The 16,398-nt window shown below is 59.7% G+C and overlaps 1 protein-coding gene across 1 annotated transcript in view; it reads right to left on the minus strand.

Annotated features, from left to right (window-relative positions):
* Positions 1-9,752, minus strand: part of SEMA6B (semaphorin 6B) — a 27,007-nt gene extending 17,255 nt beyond the window's left edge. The window contains exon 1 of the mRNA XM_059388697.1: positions 9,597-9,752. The gene's annotated coding sequence lies outside the window, so the exon portion shown is untranslated. The remainder of the gene's footprint in view (positions 1-9,596) is intronic.
* Between the last annotated feature and the right edge of the window lie 6,646 nt (positions 9,753-16,398).

Below are 16,398 nucleotides of genomic sequence, written 5' to 3' on the forward strand. Positions count from 1 at the left end.
CCCCCCCCCCCCCCCCCCCCCCCCGTCTGATCTTGTTGGTGGGTTAGGGAAATGAAGACCCAGAACGCGGGCTGGACGGACAACACTGTCAGCTCCCCGCAAGCGGCGGGGTCTCCAGCAGTGCCCGCCCAGGTTCAAATCCCGGCTCTGCCCTCCCACGGTCCCCTCCCCGTGAGGGCCTTGGCTGTCCCACCTGTAAGCAGCAGGTTAGGACCCATCCCAGCCAACCGTGCGATGAGAGGACATGGTGTGGACCAGCGCCGGCCCACAGAAACCCGCGCCCACACGTGTCCTCTTCCATTTCCTGGCGGCCACACTCAGAAGGGGAAATTCATTCTAATAATGTGCTTTATTTAACCCAATAGATCCAAAATACTGTTATTTCCCCCAGTAACCAAGGTTAAAATGATTAACGAGACATCTCAACGTGCCGTTTTCCGCATTTAATCTTCGGAATCTGGTATAGGTTTTGCATTTAGAGTACAGGTCGACTCAGGCCAGCCACACATGGTGCGACCGTCACACGTGGCCGGTGGCTGCCGCTGGTGACAGCCCAGCTCCAGAAATAAGCCTGCAGCTAGGGAGGATTCGCCCACCCTCTCTGCCTCAGCAAGGAAGTTCTACTTTCGATCAACCTTAAATTCCTCTTGCTTCCAGAGGCTCCCAGAAGCTAAAAGCCTGGGGGCTGCAGTTTTGGTCCCTCCTCGGGCCTGGGCATTTCCTGCTCAGACTTTTGAGAATTTGGGCTTGAAGGGCAATGCCACCCTCCCCTCGGATCCCCCTCCCCCCAAGCAAATCTTCACAAGCTCAGCCCCCACCATGGTCAAAGGCCTGTGATGGCTCCCTAGTACCTCACCGAAGAAAGAGCCCATTTCTGTGCGCTGACATTTAAGGATCCCTCCCACCCTGGGAATGACCTTAACCTTCACTTACCTTCATCTCCTGCCAGGCATGCCCTGAATTTACCAGTCAGGTCTTTGCTCAGACTGTCCCCTCTGCCAGGGGGACAGCTTCAGCTTTCTCAAGGCCCAGCTGCTCCCCAGAACCCCCCTCCAATCACCCAGACATAGTCCCCTTGCTTTTGCTCCTTGAAGCCCCCAGCCAACTCCTGCTCGCCGTCTATATCAGCTCCATGTGTGGATGTCCCCTACTCCAAGAAGTCCTCCTTGACTGCCCTGGCTGAACATCATTGTCCCAGGCCTCCCCCAGCCACCAACCCCACCAACCTGGGAGCCTCTGGGTCCAGCTTGGGCTCCCTCTACCCTACAGGGGAGCTACGCATTCACTCCTTAGATGAGCAATTATTGTGTGCCTGCTGGGAGACGGGGGGGGGGGGGGTACACATGTTACCAAAGGACAGTAAGAATGGCAGGGGTTGGCAAAGGGGCTGCTCAGGTCCGGGGTTGGGGGACCCCTTGCGGTGGGACAGTCCAGCTGCAGCCTGGGCTTGAGAGTGGAGAACAGCGTTGAAGGTGTGGGGAAGGGTGCTCGGCAGGGGTAATGGCCTGGGGGCTGGAACTGTTCCAGGAGCAGCAGGAAGGTCCCAGTGGGTAGAGGGAGGTGCAGGCCCTATTTTGAGAGGGGTCCCCCGGGATTAGCGCCCTCTCACCAGACCAGACACGGCACCTCCATTTTCTCCTCTGTAAATTAAGGCACCACACCAGGACCAGGTAGGCAGGGGTTTGCTTGACATGCGATGGCCTCACTGGGTGGCCTTGGGCCGGCAGCTTTGCCTCTCTGGGTCCCTCTGGGACGCCATAGGGGACTCAGTGACTCTGGGTCAGGCTCGGAGCCCCTGTTTCTCCATCTGCTGCAGACTGGAAGGGGCAGGATGTGCGTTTCCAGTTCCATAGAAGGAGCTGCTGTCCGCCTGCCGGCCCCAGGATTCCAGCTCCGGGGCCCGGTGTCCCCGGGGGGATCGAGTAACCCAGCCCGGCAGCCGGGCCCCTGTGCCTTCCAGGTCTAGTTACCAGCTCTGCTTACAGCTGCCTCCTCCAGCTGCCTCAGTCGCCCCCTGTGGCCGCCCCGTTGGGCTTCGGGGCTGTCTAGGAACTTGGCAGAGCAGCCAGAGGGAGTCCCTGGGGCCCAGGCCGTGGAGGGGCTGGGGAGAGAGGCCCCCTCTCCCTGCAAAGGCTGCCGAACGCCGGTTAACTCATCCCTGGCCAGCCTGGGGTGGGGTAGCGGGGTGCAGCAGCCCCCCTCTGCCCATTGGGGCCACAAAGGTACCTCCGGGGTGCACAGTAGATGCTCCAAGAATCCCAGTCCGAGAGCGTCCCCCCGGACCCGAACAGCCCCTACTTGCCAAAGAGCGCAAGGATGTGTTTGGTCCAGACATTCCGGGGACCTACTGTGCTCCAGGATGGCAAGAGGGTCGGCTGCCAGAGCTGGGCGTTCTGCAAACCCTCAGTTCGCGCTGAGCGTCTCTTTCGAAGGCGCCTCCACGGTGCTCAAGAGTTCCCGAGCCTCCCTCCCTCTGTGCGGCCCACGCGGCCCAGCAGAGCAGGGATTTAAGCTAAGACGTCAAGAAGCCCCGTGCGGGGCCCCAGGATTCGCATGTCTGGACTCATTCCCTGCCCACCCCAACCCAGCGAGGTGGAGACCAGCACCAGCATCTCTGCATCGCTGTGGAAAAAGAGGCCCAGAGACGTGAAGCTGCCTGCCCTAGATCACACAGCACAGAAGCATGCGGCTGAGTCGGAACCCAGGCCGCTGGGTTCCACTGCCTCTCCCCGAGTGCCCGCGAGGTGCCATCTGTTTACAAGGCTGCCCAGCCCGAAATGCACGTTTGTGGATAAGCAAGCGGAGAGCCAGAGAGAGGCTCTCCTGTCCCCAGGCCACTGGGAGAGCCAGCCAGGGTGGGGAACAGGTGGAAGAGACAGGACCTCAGGTGGGGCCACAGCAGCCCCCAGGGCTCCAGGCCCAGACGGGGGTTGGGGGGGGGGGGGCTCCTGGGTAATTAATTTTAATCACTGTTTGGAAATTGGGCCGCCAGGAGGCAAGTCGGAAGCAGCAACTTGTAATTAGGAACGGGGAAGGGGGTGCTGCTTTCTCCACGATGCAGCGACCATTCTGAGAAAATTAAAGTGTCATTTATACCCAGCGGGTAATTAGAGGGCCCGGGAGGGGGCCGCCCAAGGGGGCTGGGGGCTCCTGGGGAATCCAGAGTGGGGCTGGGGCTGCGGGGTGGATACCCACGGATTCCCAAGTGGAGAATTCTGCGTAGGCCTGAGGGGCAGACAGACCCTGTCCTCAGTCCCAAGTTGAAGGAAATGCAGAGGAGTTGGGCCCTGCTCTTGGGCTCAGTTTTGGGGGACGGAGGGGAGTAAGGCTTGGCTCTAGTGGGTTCCACTTTAGGGAGAACAAAGAGATATGGTTCTTCCCCTTGGGGTCCAAAAAGGTGGTGACCCAGATTCCTCCTTTCTTGGGATTCTGGGAGCCCTCCTCTCCCGCAGGTTGACCCCTCCACCCAGATTCCTCCAGTCACTCTATCCCTCCACCAGCGGCCCTGTGTGGGAAGCCACAGGGATCCCCAAGTGGGACAGGACCAGAAGGGCAGATCGGCAAGAGGACACCACTAAGAGATGCTGGGCGGGAAGCAGGCAGGGCTGTGCTAAGTGTTGCTGGGAACGTTAGATCTGGCAAGTGAACTTAAAGAAGACAAAGGCGGTATATAGGTCCTGGGGGACGGCCCTGGGGTCAGAGTGGACCACAAGTCCTGGTGAGTCAGGGCTCAGGAATGGCAGAGATGCTGGCAGAGTGACGTGGGCCCTGGGGGATGGGGCGTGAGAACTGTGCATCAATGGAGAAAAGATAGTGAGGGCCAGAGGACCTTGTTTTCTGGGTGACCTCAGGGAATTTGCTACCCCTATCTGTGCCTCATTTCTCCCCAGAGCCGGAGGCTCAGACCTTCAAAGGGAAAATGAGAGCAAACACTCAGGGGGCATTTATGGCATTCCAAGCCCTGTGCTGTGGGCCTTACCGAAAGGACGAGTAGGGTAGATGGGAGGCGTTCTTCTTAACATTTAATGGTTGAAGAAACAGGCCCAGAGTGGGTGAGTGACAGGCCCAAGTTTGCACAGCTAGGAAATGGCCAAGCTGGAACTTGAACCCAGGCCGTATGGTCTAGACACTACGCTCACAACCATAGTCCTCCCTATGCCTTAGAGAAAGGAGCCCTGTTTCTCTCCACATCATTCTGTAAGCAAGTCCCAAATCTTCTCCATCCCCAACTTCTTTCCCCCTCTCCTGCCTCAGCTAGGTCGGCCCCCATCATCGCTCATTTGGACCCGCACGGAGGCCTCGGCCCTGGTCTCCCAGCTCTGGCCCTTTCTGCCTGCAGGCTGTCCTCCCCACAGCAGCCGGAAGAGGGCTGTGAGCCCGGGGTCAGATGCTGCCGCCTTGGCCCACAGCCCTCTGGGGTTCAAGCCTCACTGGGGGTGAAAATCCAGGTCTTCCTCTCAGACCCCCAAGGCCCTGCAAGACCGGCTCCTCCTTTCCTCTCTCTCCCTCACTCACTCTGCTCCGGCCATGCAGGCCTCCAAAGCACCCAATGCACCCGGCAGGGTCCTGCCCCAGGGCCTTTGCACTGCCCATACCCTTTTCCTAGAATGCTCTTCCTCCAGATACCCGCATGACTAGCTTCCTCCCATTTCCCAGGTCTCAGCTCAGATGCCACCTCCTTAGAGACACGCTCTTTGACACCATCAGCTAAAACAGCCCTACCCTCCTCAGCTACACAGCCCCGGAAACCTTATTATACTTGAGTTACTTTATTTCTCTAGTTGGTATCTGTGTCCCCACCTGGCTGTGAGTTCAACAAAGGCAGGGCCCAGTCTGCCTTGGTTATTGCTGGGCACCCAGCATCTGGCACCTAGTCGAGAGACACTTATTAAATTATCCGTCGTCTCACGAAATGAGAGCAAAGACCACACAGCTCCAAAGGAGATCAGGTCCAGGAGCCACAAAGTTTCTGCTTCTCAAAGTTACTCCTTTTTCCAGAGTAAGAAAAAAGCAGGACTATGCCCAACATGTTAACTGTATCCTCTTCTTTAAACGTTCAGCCCTACGGGAGAGAGAATGGCATCTGTGCTTTACAAATGGGTAAACTGAGTCTCAAAGGGGGGCACGACTATGTGAGTGAATGAGCAAAGACAGGGACTCAAACCCAGGTAAGTCTGATCCAAGTGGGCAACCTCTAAGGGCAATCGTTCAGAGAGGCTGTCTCAACTGCCCAGGGCCTCTGACTCCTTGGCCTCTGGGAAAGGAAGAAGGTTCTAAAACTATCAAAACATGTAGCCCCCCCCCCACCGCGAACTCCTACTCATCCATCATTGCCCCAGCTTCGATGCCCCTCCTCCGTTCATCTCCTCTGATGGTTGGGCAGAGACCAACCTTCCCCAGTCCCATTTGCTCTGTGCACGTGGGCTCTGACTCCACGTAGCAGAGGGGGCCACCGTCCGTGTGTTTCCCCTTCTCCAGCCTGGAAGCACCCTGAGGGCCAACTAGGGACCGGAACAAAAGCCTTTTCTCTGGGATCCCAGTATCACCCAGCATGGGGTTGGCCCACGGGGGGCCACTAGGAGCTTTTGTTGAGTGATTGATGTCCTCAGCTGCCCTGGACCAGGTCTCCCCTAGGGCCCCCCTGGGAACCCATATTCCTCTTCTGAGCTCCAGCAGTTGGGAAGTTCTCCCCTAGGTCCGCTCTTGCAAGGCAGGCTCAGCCCGGGGCCAGCATGCATCCTGGGAAATGTAGTCCTCAGTGGCCTGGGCCTCCCTCCCAGCAGGCCTTGGGGCGGCCACCAGTGAAGGGTCGGCGAGGGGCTGGTGGGGCACGGTATCCCTGCCCAAAGGAATGGAAGAGGGGTCTCCGGCCTCCCAAGTCACGTCTGTGGCACATTCCAATGCCTGCCACTTTACATGGACATCCCCAAAGGCCAGGTGACGAACGACCGTGATAATGAGAGCACGTGGCTCAGGTCCAGACCCATCAGGCCACACGCTGAACCCTGGCTCTGGCGGGCCAAACCTGCGATGTCTGGGGTGGTGGTGGGGGCGGGGGCAGTCTGCAGCCGCTCCTGGGTAATTCAACCACAGGATGTGGGGCAGGTGGCTGGGGCCTGGGTCTGAGGCTGCCTGGAGCCTCAATTTCCCTACTTCTGCTAAATGAGGCCACACTCACAGTCAGCCCTTGTCACTGCTGGGTCTTAGAAGAATCAGTCTGAGAATTCCCGGCCCCTCAAATGGCTTAGAGTTTCAGAATCACAGTATCTTAAACTTTATAGTTCAAAAAACCCCACAGTACCTGGAAATTTAGAGGATCACCAGGGCCTAGACCAGCATCAGGATTATTTTTGCAGGATTCTGGAAAGATGGTTATTGACCTCACTTGCCTGCCTCCTGGGACAGGCAACTCACTACCACTCCAAGTAGCTCACTGGGTGTCCAGGAGCCTGTCTCCTGGTAACTAGCCTTCCTTCGGGCTGCTCAAGGTCTAAAATGTCGCCCATTCCCTCCCCTGCTCTAAAACCTTCTGTGGCTCCTAACTGCCCTTGGGATAAAGTCCAAGCTCAACTTGACATTCCTGGCCCCTATCCAGTTCTCAGGCCTCACTGCTTATTATCTCCCACCCTTAAAATAGTCCAGCCTCTCAGCCCCCCCCCCCCCGCCCTCTTGCCATTCCTCTATCTTGAATCTCTGACCCCCTCTTCTGGCATCATCCTTCCCATCCCCCAAGTTCAATGCCAGCACCCTCTCCTCCAGACAGTCTTTCTGACCTGACCCTGGCCGAGGCCTCCCAGGACCCCCATCATCTTCGGACAAAGGGCCCGGCAGGCAGGACAGGCCACACCCCGGGGTCAGCTAGGGATACCGCCTTCCCAGGAGACGGGAGCGACCGGCATGTCCTTCAGCCTCCAGGGACCCAGCTCACCTGTCCTGCGGGCTGACGTCAGGGTCACCTTTCCAAGGACAGTTTGATTTCTATCTAGGTCCAGCCCCAGCAACTACTGTCTCAAGCCCCGGGCAGCCCCAGCAGATGACTCCAGCACCTTCCTTGCCGGGTGGACACACGCAGACCCCAAACCTACAGGAGGAGGGGCCCCTCCCACGTAAGCCATACCCCCGCTGGAGGAGACACCGTCTCACCTCAAAGCAGAGGAGGCGAGGGGACCCTGAGGACACGCGGGGGCTCAGACCCCGCAGAAGGGAGGCAGGGACTGGAGGCAGAGCGGAGAGGTGCAAGTCCGGGGCATCCTGGTGTCCCTTCCCTTTGACTCATCTCCCTTCACTCAGGCCCGGAGCCCAAAGAGCACCTCCTGGGGAGATGGCAGCCCAGAGAGGGCTAGACACCTGTCTGAGGTCACACAGCTGTGCTCCTCCTCTTAGCCCCAGCTTTTTCCTCTACACTGAACTTTTTCTTTTGGAGAGGGCTGGGGGCACTGGAGACTCCAGGTCTAGACTGCCACGTAGCTCAGGGTGGACAGGGCATGGGGGTCTCAGGAAACCTCTGGGGGGGGCTCCTGGGTTTCAGCTCCTGTGGCAAGTCCTTTCTCCCTTGACCCTGTCTAGCAACCGCAGGAGAGGAGAGGCCTGGCTTTCCTCTTTGCCTCCTCTGCCTATTTCTTGAGACAGTTTCCTCATCTACTTTTGGGAACAGGCCAGTTCATGTGGCATTTGAATGAAGCTTTTTTTTTTTTTTTTAAGATTTTATTTATTTATTTGAGAGAGAGAGAGAGCATGAGAGGGGAGAAGGTCAGAGGGAGAAACAGCCTCCCCACGGAGCTGGGAGCCCAAAGCGGGACTCGATCCCTGGACTCCAGGATTATGACCTAAGCCGAAGGCAGGTGCTTAACCCACTGAGCCACCCAGGCGCCCTGAGTGAAGCTTTTGCCAGGCGGTCACCTACCCAGTATTCAAGGGATCTCCTGTGGGCCACAGTGACCTCCCAGCCAACTTCCCAGAGAGCTTAAGACCCCCTCCAGTAGGGCCCTTACCCCACCCGGGAGCCCAGGCGGCTCCCCACACGCTGTACTCATTCTAAACAGAGTTTAGAACAATTGCCCAGACACATCCCCAAGTTCACCCCTGAAGGAAACCAACAGCGTCTACTAGGATGTGGGAGAGAGGCTGGGTGCGGGGCGCCATGGAGGGGATGCTTCAGCCAGCAGACTCCCTGAGAAGCTGAGAGAACCCAGAGAAACATGAAGAAATGCAATTTTGTAAATGCGGTAGTGGGGGGTGGGGAGGGTCTCTTCTGTCGGTCCAGCCCTTGGCCACACTCCCACGTTCCTCCTTAAGCCCAAACCCAGTTCCCCAAAGCTTGAAGGCCTCTTCCTCCAACTCCAAGCCTCAGTTCCTCTCCAGTCTTCGGGTCAAAGATGACAACCTCGATGGGGCGGGGGGGGGGGGGGGGGGGGGGGCACGAGGGGGGGGGGAGGGTGACCCTGACGCCAAAGACCTCAGCCAGAGAGGGCCAAGCAGGGGCTGAGGGTCTGGGAACCGCCTCCAGCCCCAGGACTCTTGCAAATACTCCCAGCTCCAGCATCTACCCGTCCAGGGCAGGGGCTGGGGGGTGGTTCCTACAGCAGCGCCCCCTCTGGGAGGTGCCCTAAACTCTGAGGGCGCCTGCAGGCGGAGAGCAGGGCGGAGGGGGGGGCACGTGACCCCCGCCCCAGGGACCAATCAGCGCCCGCAGGAGGGGGGCCACACTGGGCGCCCCCACCTCTCCCGGCGCGCTCGGAGAAAGACGCTTTCTTTGTCCCTTTGTCAGCTCTTGGGGGGCCCCGAACCCCCAGGCCCCCACTGCAACGGGGGGATCCGGAACGGCTGGCTCTCTCCCCTCACTGCGGCCCCTCCCCCGCGGCCCCGGGCCCTGGACTCTTTCTGGGCCGGGCGTGCGGCAGGAGAGGGCTCAGGGGCGCCCTAGGTGCGGCGGCCGGACCGCGGAGTGGGGTGGAGGGGCCTCACAGGGCCAGGACCACCGCACCGGTCCCGGGTCCGCCTCGACTTAGCTCTCGGGGCTCCGCCCCCCAGCACCACTCCCCACCCCCGGCCAGCAGGCCCCTGCGGGCCCTGAACCCCCCACCTGGGCCCAAATCCAGCTCCCCAGCGGCGCAGCCGCGAGCCCCGTTATTGTGCCTCCCACGGCCCCCCCCCGGACAAAGTCTCCACCCGCTGCGGTGCCGACAGAACCCCCATTATAGCTCCACATACAGGCCCCCAGGCAACAATCCAGGCCCCCCCAGCTGCGGTGCCATTAGACTCCCCCATTATGGTGTTTCATTCAGCGCCCCAGGCCCAAATCCAGCCCCTTCAAAGCGCTGCTCCTGGACCCCCCACTACACCGTTCCACACAGTGCCCCCCCCAAATCCAGCCCCCTCCCCAGCTGCGTCGCTGACAGATCCTCCCGCGACAGCGCTCCACAAACCCCCTCGCGGGCCAAATCCATCCCCCTCCCGCGGCGGGGCCCTCAGGCCCCCATCCTAGCGCCCGACCGGGCCGCCCCAGCGGACGATTCAGCCCCCCAGCTGCGTGCCGACAGACACCCCGGGACTGCGCCGCCCCCAGCCCCCTCCCGCAGACGCCCCGGGGCGCTTACCTCGGAGCCGCCGCGCCGCGAGTGCGCGGGAGGGAGCGCGAGGGCGGGAGGGCGCGGGCGGGGGGGGGGGCTCCGTGCGCGCACCTGTCCCGGCCGGGCCGGCTCAGCCGGGCATCCCGCGCGCGGAGGGGGCTGGGGGCGCGCGCTCTCCCCGCCCCCGGCCCGCGGCGCCTCGCTGGGGGAGGGGGCTCAGCCCCGGCCCCCGGCGCGCTGGCGTCGGCTCCGGGGGGGGGCGCTGCGCGGCGGCCGGACCCGGGGCGCGCCGCGGCCGCATCTCCTCCGCCCGCCGCGGCCGCCGCTGCGACTCGCGGCTCCGCCACCTCCGCCCCCCCTCGGGCACCGGCCCCCCCCCCAACCCCACCGAAGCCGGGCCGGAGCCACGCAAAACCCGGCCCGGAATTACAGCGGCGCGGAACGGAAGGAGGAGCTGGGTGGGCGGCAGGAGGCGCTGGAGGCGGAGGTGGGGGTGGCAGAGCGACCCAAGAGGAGGCACCCTGCTTTTGTCTACGTGGGGGCCTAATTGGGCCGCCCCCCCCCCCGGCTTTCTGGTCTCCTGCAAGCTGACCAGACTCGCATCCCCAGGGTCCATCCCCAAGCGGACCCAAGGGGTGATGGAGATGATGCGGCGTCATGAATCCCTGGGTCCACATGGCCCCTTTCATCTATGAGGTCATTGATTCAATCCACGATCATTATGTTTAACAACACTCAATGGACACGTGAGGAAATTGAGCATAGGAAGGCGCCTTGTCCAAGGTCACTCAGTTAGAAATGGTGGGATTTGAACCTAGGAGAAAAGGCTCCGTCCGGTGCCCATATGGCTTGGTCCAGAAAGGCGCTCCCAGAGGGCTGCAGGCCTCCCTGAGCCAGTGGAGAGCACTCCTGTCACCTCTCTTTGGTGCTCCAAGACAGCCCAGTCTTCAGGCTTGGGAGACCTCCCTGTATCCCCCTGGCCCTCTGTGACCTTAGGACAAGACGCCCTAGGCAAGACAACGTCTCAGAGCCTCAGTAACATTCTCTGTCCAAAGCACCTCCCAGCGTGTGTGTGACGTGGATGTGCATGTCTTCCCCTCTGGACTGTGGGCTGTCCCGGTCCCTCTGGCATCTTCAGTATACAGTAAGTGCTTAACAAATGTTTTACTATTATGTATTTATCTGGCGACCTTTCTTGTACACACACTGTATGCCGGGCGTCTTCTCAATAAATCCGTTCATCCGTTCCTCATGGAAGACCCCCCGCACCCAAGCTGGGACACTGAGGCACAGAGAGGTCGAGGAGCCTGCCTTGATCGCAGAGGGATGAGCCCTCTTACTGCTGGTTGCTGAGCACCTTTTAGGCAGGCCTTACCCACTATGTCCCATGCATGTTTCCAGCAGGCTGGGGGGCTCAGACAGGGCACGCGGCTTTCCACTGGCCATGCTTGCCGCGGGAAAGTGGGGGTCAGACTTTGAACCCTCCTCCTCAGGATACACAGGCTCCTGGGCAACCTGCAGCCTCCCCGGCTTCCGTGGAGACAACCCAATTCTTCCAGGCCCCAGGCATCAGCCAAGGGCCGGCATGAGACCACAGACATCCGCAGGCAGCCAGGCCTTCCTGCCAGTGGTTTTTCCCTGACCGGCTTTCCGGCTGCGCCACTGTCCCAGGCAAATCAGCCAGCACCTGCTCTCTACCAGCCCTTACCCCCGTGTGCTGCCCAGCTGGGAAGACGGACGCCTGCCTGACCAGGGAGGGGGTCCAGGCTCTCAGGTGGGCGCCCAGGCTCTGAGCTCTCTTCTCACTGCCACACGGGTTCTCATGCTGTGCCCACCCCTCTGGCAAGCCCTCCCTTGCCGGTGGCCTTGGCCAGACTGAACTCCTTGGCGATCTATGCTTTCAACATTTATTGGACACACATTGGATGCCAGGTCTTGGGCTGAGCAGTCAAACAGTCGAACTGACTCCCTGCCTAGAGAAGAACTAGGGCTGGAGAATGCAAGGTCCAGGTACAGGCTGAGCTAGATGGGGGCCCCGGGATGAGTGAGGACCACGGGGAGGTGTCCTGGGGGCCATAGAAGGACCACAGATAGATCTGGCAAAGCACATGGGTGCGGGGCGGTGGGGTGGGAAGGTTATACTGGGCAGGGGCCTGCTTGGGACAAAGGCCCTGAGGGAGGCCCCACCCCCGCAGGCTGCCTCAGCTGCCACCCAGGCTTGGGAGGACATGAATGGGTCTTTCATGCCCTGGACCACGGCAAGGTCAGGCCGGGCTGCTCCCTTCCCCCAAGCCCTGGGCTCCTGACTGTCTGAGCTCTGACCTGGAGGAGGGTGGCAGGAAGTTCACAGTTTGCCCTCGGGGGGAGCTGGGGAGGCCCAGGGAGGGGAAGAGCCTCGCCCGAGGTCCACCAGCGCCAGCAACACCCTCCTCATTGTCTTAGTCTGAGCAAAGCCTGCCCCTCTAGGCCTCAGTTTCCCCTCCTAAGCGGCCAGGTTGAGCAGCGCGGCGCTCTCCTCCTGCTCCGACTCTGGCGCAATCCAGTGCGGGTTTTGTGGGCGCCCGCGTCCGCCGACACCTTCCCAGCGCGGCCGGGCTGCGGCCCCGGGTCCGAGGGGGCCGAGGGAGACCCGGAGGGGCCCAGGAGGCCTTGGGGGCCGCGGGATGGGCTGAGGCTGAGCCTGGCCTGATGCCTGCGGGGAAGGGAAATCCCGCCCCGCTGCCTGCGAGCCCCCTCTGAGCCCTCCCCGCTTCGGCGCCCTGCTGTGTGACTCCAGCCGGTCTCTGCCCCTCTCTGAGCAGCCCTGGAGCGTGGCCGAAGGGCAGCGTCTCTGAGAGGTCGCCTGCGTCCCGTAGCCCCCCCTGGCGGGTCCCAGCCTGGTTTTCCCTAACCGTGCGGGCCCTCTGCTAAGCCCAGGTTAGGGGGGTCGTCGCTGCCGGGTCGCGCCCCTAGCCCGGACTCGGGCCTGGGAATCCCCCGGGGGCTCAGAAAGGGCAGCTGCGATTGGCTGAAGCTGCGTGTGACGTCAGGGCCTCCCCCGACACCCCCTCCCCCCAGAGGCACGTGGGGGTGGCCGCGGCAGGGGAGGGGCCCGGGGTCCGGGTTGATTCGGGGTGTCCCCCCAGCCTGAGGCGGCAGCTGGGCAGCGCAGACGCGATTCTCCTCGGACAGATTTTTCCCTAGTCCCATATCCCCCTCCAGCCCCCCCAGAACGGCAGCTGCTCAGGCGGCAGATGCGCCGGCTAAATCCGCCCAGCTGGTCCCTCCGCAGAGCTAACCGCCTAGAACCCATTGTGGGTGGGTAGGGGGGTGTGTGTGTGTGTGTGTGTGTGCGCGCGCGCGCGTCACTGCACGCGCGCGCGCGCCTGGGGGCGGGGGCATGGTTCTGCCCCCGCCCTGCCCCTTATCCTTTGACCCCTGCCTCTTCACAGGGCGGGGTGGCGTGGGGCTCCGCTTCTGGACCCTTCCCCAAGTTCACATACCCTCCGACAGCTCTTGAAGGATTTGGGAGACCTAGTGACCAGAGAGGGTGTGGCCCTTTCCAGAGCACCCCTGGGCACAGCACCCCTGGGCTTTCGGTCCAGAAAATGCCCCATGCCCGTGCATGCATTAATGACAATGACGAACTACCGTTATCCGGCGCCTACTGTGTGCAGGTCCAGGATTCTACAGCACGGGTACTATTCCATTTTCAGGGGTGGAAACGGGCCCGGAGAGAAATGGCTTGCTGGCTCACATAGCCGGGAAATGGAGCTGGAATTTGAACCCGATGCTTTTAATAATTTCCAGGGGCTCAGGGACCCCTCAGCTTTCGGAAGGCTCGTAAGACCAGTGACTTGCAGTCACTCACTTGAGTGAGTGGGGTTTTGATGGCCACCCCCTGCCCTGTGTTTGGGCCCCTCTGAGCCTGGCGCAGACCCTCCCTCCTTTGCTTCTTCAGCCCCCTTGGGTGCCACTCTCATCTGGAAGTACTGAGGATGGGGGGGGGGTCTTCCTGGAGGAAGAGGAAGTGTCTCCACTCTGAAATGTTGGGGGTGTAGCTGTCAAGGGCTTGAGGCTGCTTCAAATGTGTAGTTCTGCCTCTGGGCCTTTGCACTTGCCATTCTCCCCATCTGCAATATTGTCTCCAATATGACCTACGCTCCACCCTTCGGGTCTCAGTGCAAATGTCACCTCCACAGTGACAGCTGTGCCATTCCTGTCTGTCCTCTTACCCTGCTTTGGTTTGATTCATTTTATTTGTCACAACCAAATATGGCACATTGTTTCCCCCACAGCACTGTTTTGTTCCATGTTGAATCTCCATTGCCTAGAATAGTGCCTGGCACCCAGTAGGCACTCCATAAATGCTTGCTATTCAGAAATCTCAGGGATATGGGCGTGAATAGAGGGCTGCAGGGCAGAGGGCAGCCATGGGGAAGGCGCATATGGTAGTTCTGTCTTGGTGTATATATGAGAGCCTGGACCCAGGCTCTTCACCAAAAGTGACTTCACTTCACCCAAAAGTGACCTCCCAGACCCCACCTCCTTCTTTCTGCTTTTCCCCACATCAACCTCCTCCCTCCTCCCCGTTCCTCCAAAAGTCCTTCCTGCCTCAGGACCTTTGCACAGGCTGTGTGCTGGCTGGTGGAGATACTCTTCCTCCAGATCTCTGAGCAGTCCTGTCCCTCACCTCATCCTTCGCCTCCTTAGGTCTCATTTTTTTTTAAAGATTTTATTTATTTATTTGACAGAGAGAGATCACAAGCAGGCAGAGAGGCAGGCAGAGAGAGAGGAAGCAGGAAACAGGAAGCAGACTCCCTGCTGAGCAGAGAGCCGGATGCGGGACTTGATCCCAGGACCCTGAGATCATGACCTGAGCCGAAGGCAGCGGCTTAACCCACTGAGCCACCCAGGCGCCCCTTAGGTCTCATTTTAATGTTTGCCCCAACATGTCCCCATCTAAATAACCACCACTCTTGGGGGGCCTGGGGGACTCAGCTGGTAGAGCATGGGACTCTTGATTGGGGGGGTCATGAGTTTGAGCCCTATGTTGGATGTAGACATTACTGAAAAAATAAATCAATAAAATAAAATGGAAATCCCACTGAAGGGGGGCGACCATAAAAATTAATAATAATAAAAATCACCACCCTTTTCTCTGTTGTGATAGCTTTGCTGTACTTTTTACCGGTGGCATTTTTTTTTTTTATCATTTATTTGAATTTCTTCCAACCCTACCCACACTCCCTGCCAGTTAGCTGTGCCAGGGAAGGGCTGGAGTCAGCCTTGGTCTCCGCTTGGTCCCTGAGGGCTAGGACAGGGCCTGGCACATAGTAGACACTCAGCAAGCCTGTTGAGCAGATGAATGAATGAAGGCACCTGTGCGCTCTCTGGTGTCTGTCCTTGTCACACGAAGGGAGGAACCGAGGTTCAGTAGGGAATCCAGTGTCAGAAGCAAAATAGGGCAAGAGGAGGTCACCCCTTAAGCAGGGGAGGGGCGCCCAGTGAAATAATAACTAAAGGAGCCCTAATTAAGCTCCTACAGTGTACACTGTAGGCTCCAGGCCCTTTGCACGTTTTCAGCCAGAACAGGGATTTGAACCCAGGGCCCCTGGTCTCAGAGCTTGTCCAGATCCCCCTCCCCTACAGATTTTGTGTGCAAGGCCCCAGGCTCACATTAGGCCCTGAGCCAGGCAGTTAGTGGGGAGTGGCTGAGGACTGCCCAGCCTGACACCCTCTTTCCAGCCCCTCAGACCAGGGGCTGGGCTCACTGTGTCCGGCAGGAGCTAAAAGCGTCCTCCATGGGCCCAGGAAACATTAGAGAGAAGCAGTAGGATTTGCAGCCTGATGTGTGAGGAAACTAGAGCATTTACAGCCACTTTCTCAGCTCCTCCCCGCAAAGGCCCAGGTTGTCCCAGAACCCCCTCCTCCAAGTGCAGACCAGGCAAGGGACACCCTGGTCCCCAGAAGTGAGAAGTGTATAGGGAGGGCTTCAGGAACCTTTGAGCCCCCTGGGGTCTGTCCTTGGACATGGATAGGAAACAGAGGCACAGAGAGGGCTCAAGTCCATGGTTCCTTGAGGGGAGGGGGGGGAAGTGTCCCATTATCCCTGTTTAAAACCTGCCCTCCCGGGGCTTTCTGGTCCAGCCCCGTAAACACACAGAGCTCCCTCCGTAGGGCTTCTGCCCTGCTCCTTGCTCTGCGTGGGAAGATCCTCGTGTGCCTGGCCAGCATTTGTTTCTCCCAAAGACATTCTCTGAGCATTTGGGGGAGTTAGGGCAGCTCTTCCCACCCTGTTTTCTTTCCTCTAAAATTGTCTCGTTAATCTATTTTTTAATCAATAATAAAGTAGTGACCTGCCCTTCATTTGGAGCAAGCAAGCCGGGGGTGGGATGGCTGTACTCTCTGCAGGAAATCCCGACGCCCGCTACAATGTGTATGAACCTGGGAGCTGGTCTGCTCAGGAAATAGCCCAGACCCAGAAGGGCACATCCCCGTGGGACCCCACTCCCGGTCCCCAGAGGAGTGCCGTCCACACAGACAGAGAGTAGACCGCAGGAGCCGGGCTGGGGCCGGGGGTGGGGAGCCCGTGCTTTGTGGGGATGGAGTCTCCGTTTGGGGAGGTGGAAAGTTCTGGAAAGAGACAGACGGAGGGGGGTGGCTGCCTGACAATACGGATGCGCTTAGAGCTTAATGTCATGGAATGGAACACTTACAAATGGTTAAAGCAATAAATATTACATCATGTACAGTTTACCACAATAAAAATAAAAGGAAAATCAAAACTGTTATGGAGAAAAAAACCAGACGGCGACAGTGGAGGGTGTGTGTGTGAATGACTTCAACT

Source organism: Mustela nigripes, chromosome 2 (assembly GCF_022355385.1).
Source record: "Mustela nigripes isolate SB6536 chromosome 2, MUSNIG.SB6536, whole genome shotgun sequence".
Lineage (NCBI taxonomy): Eukaryota > Metazoa > Chordata > Mammalia > Carnivora > Mustelidae > Mustela > Mustela nigripes.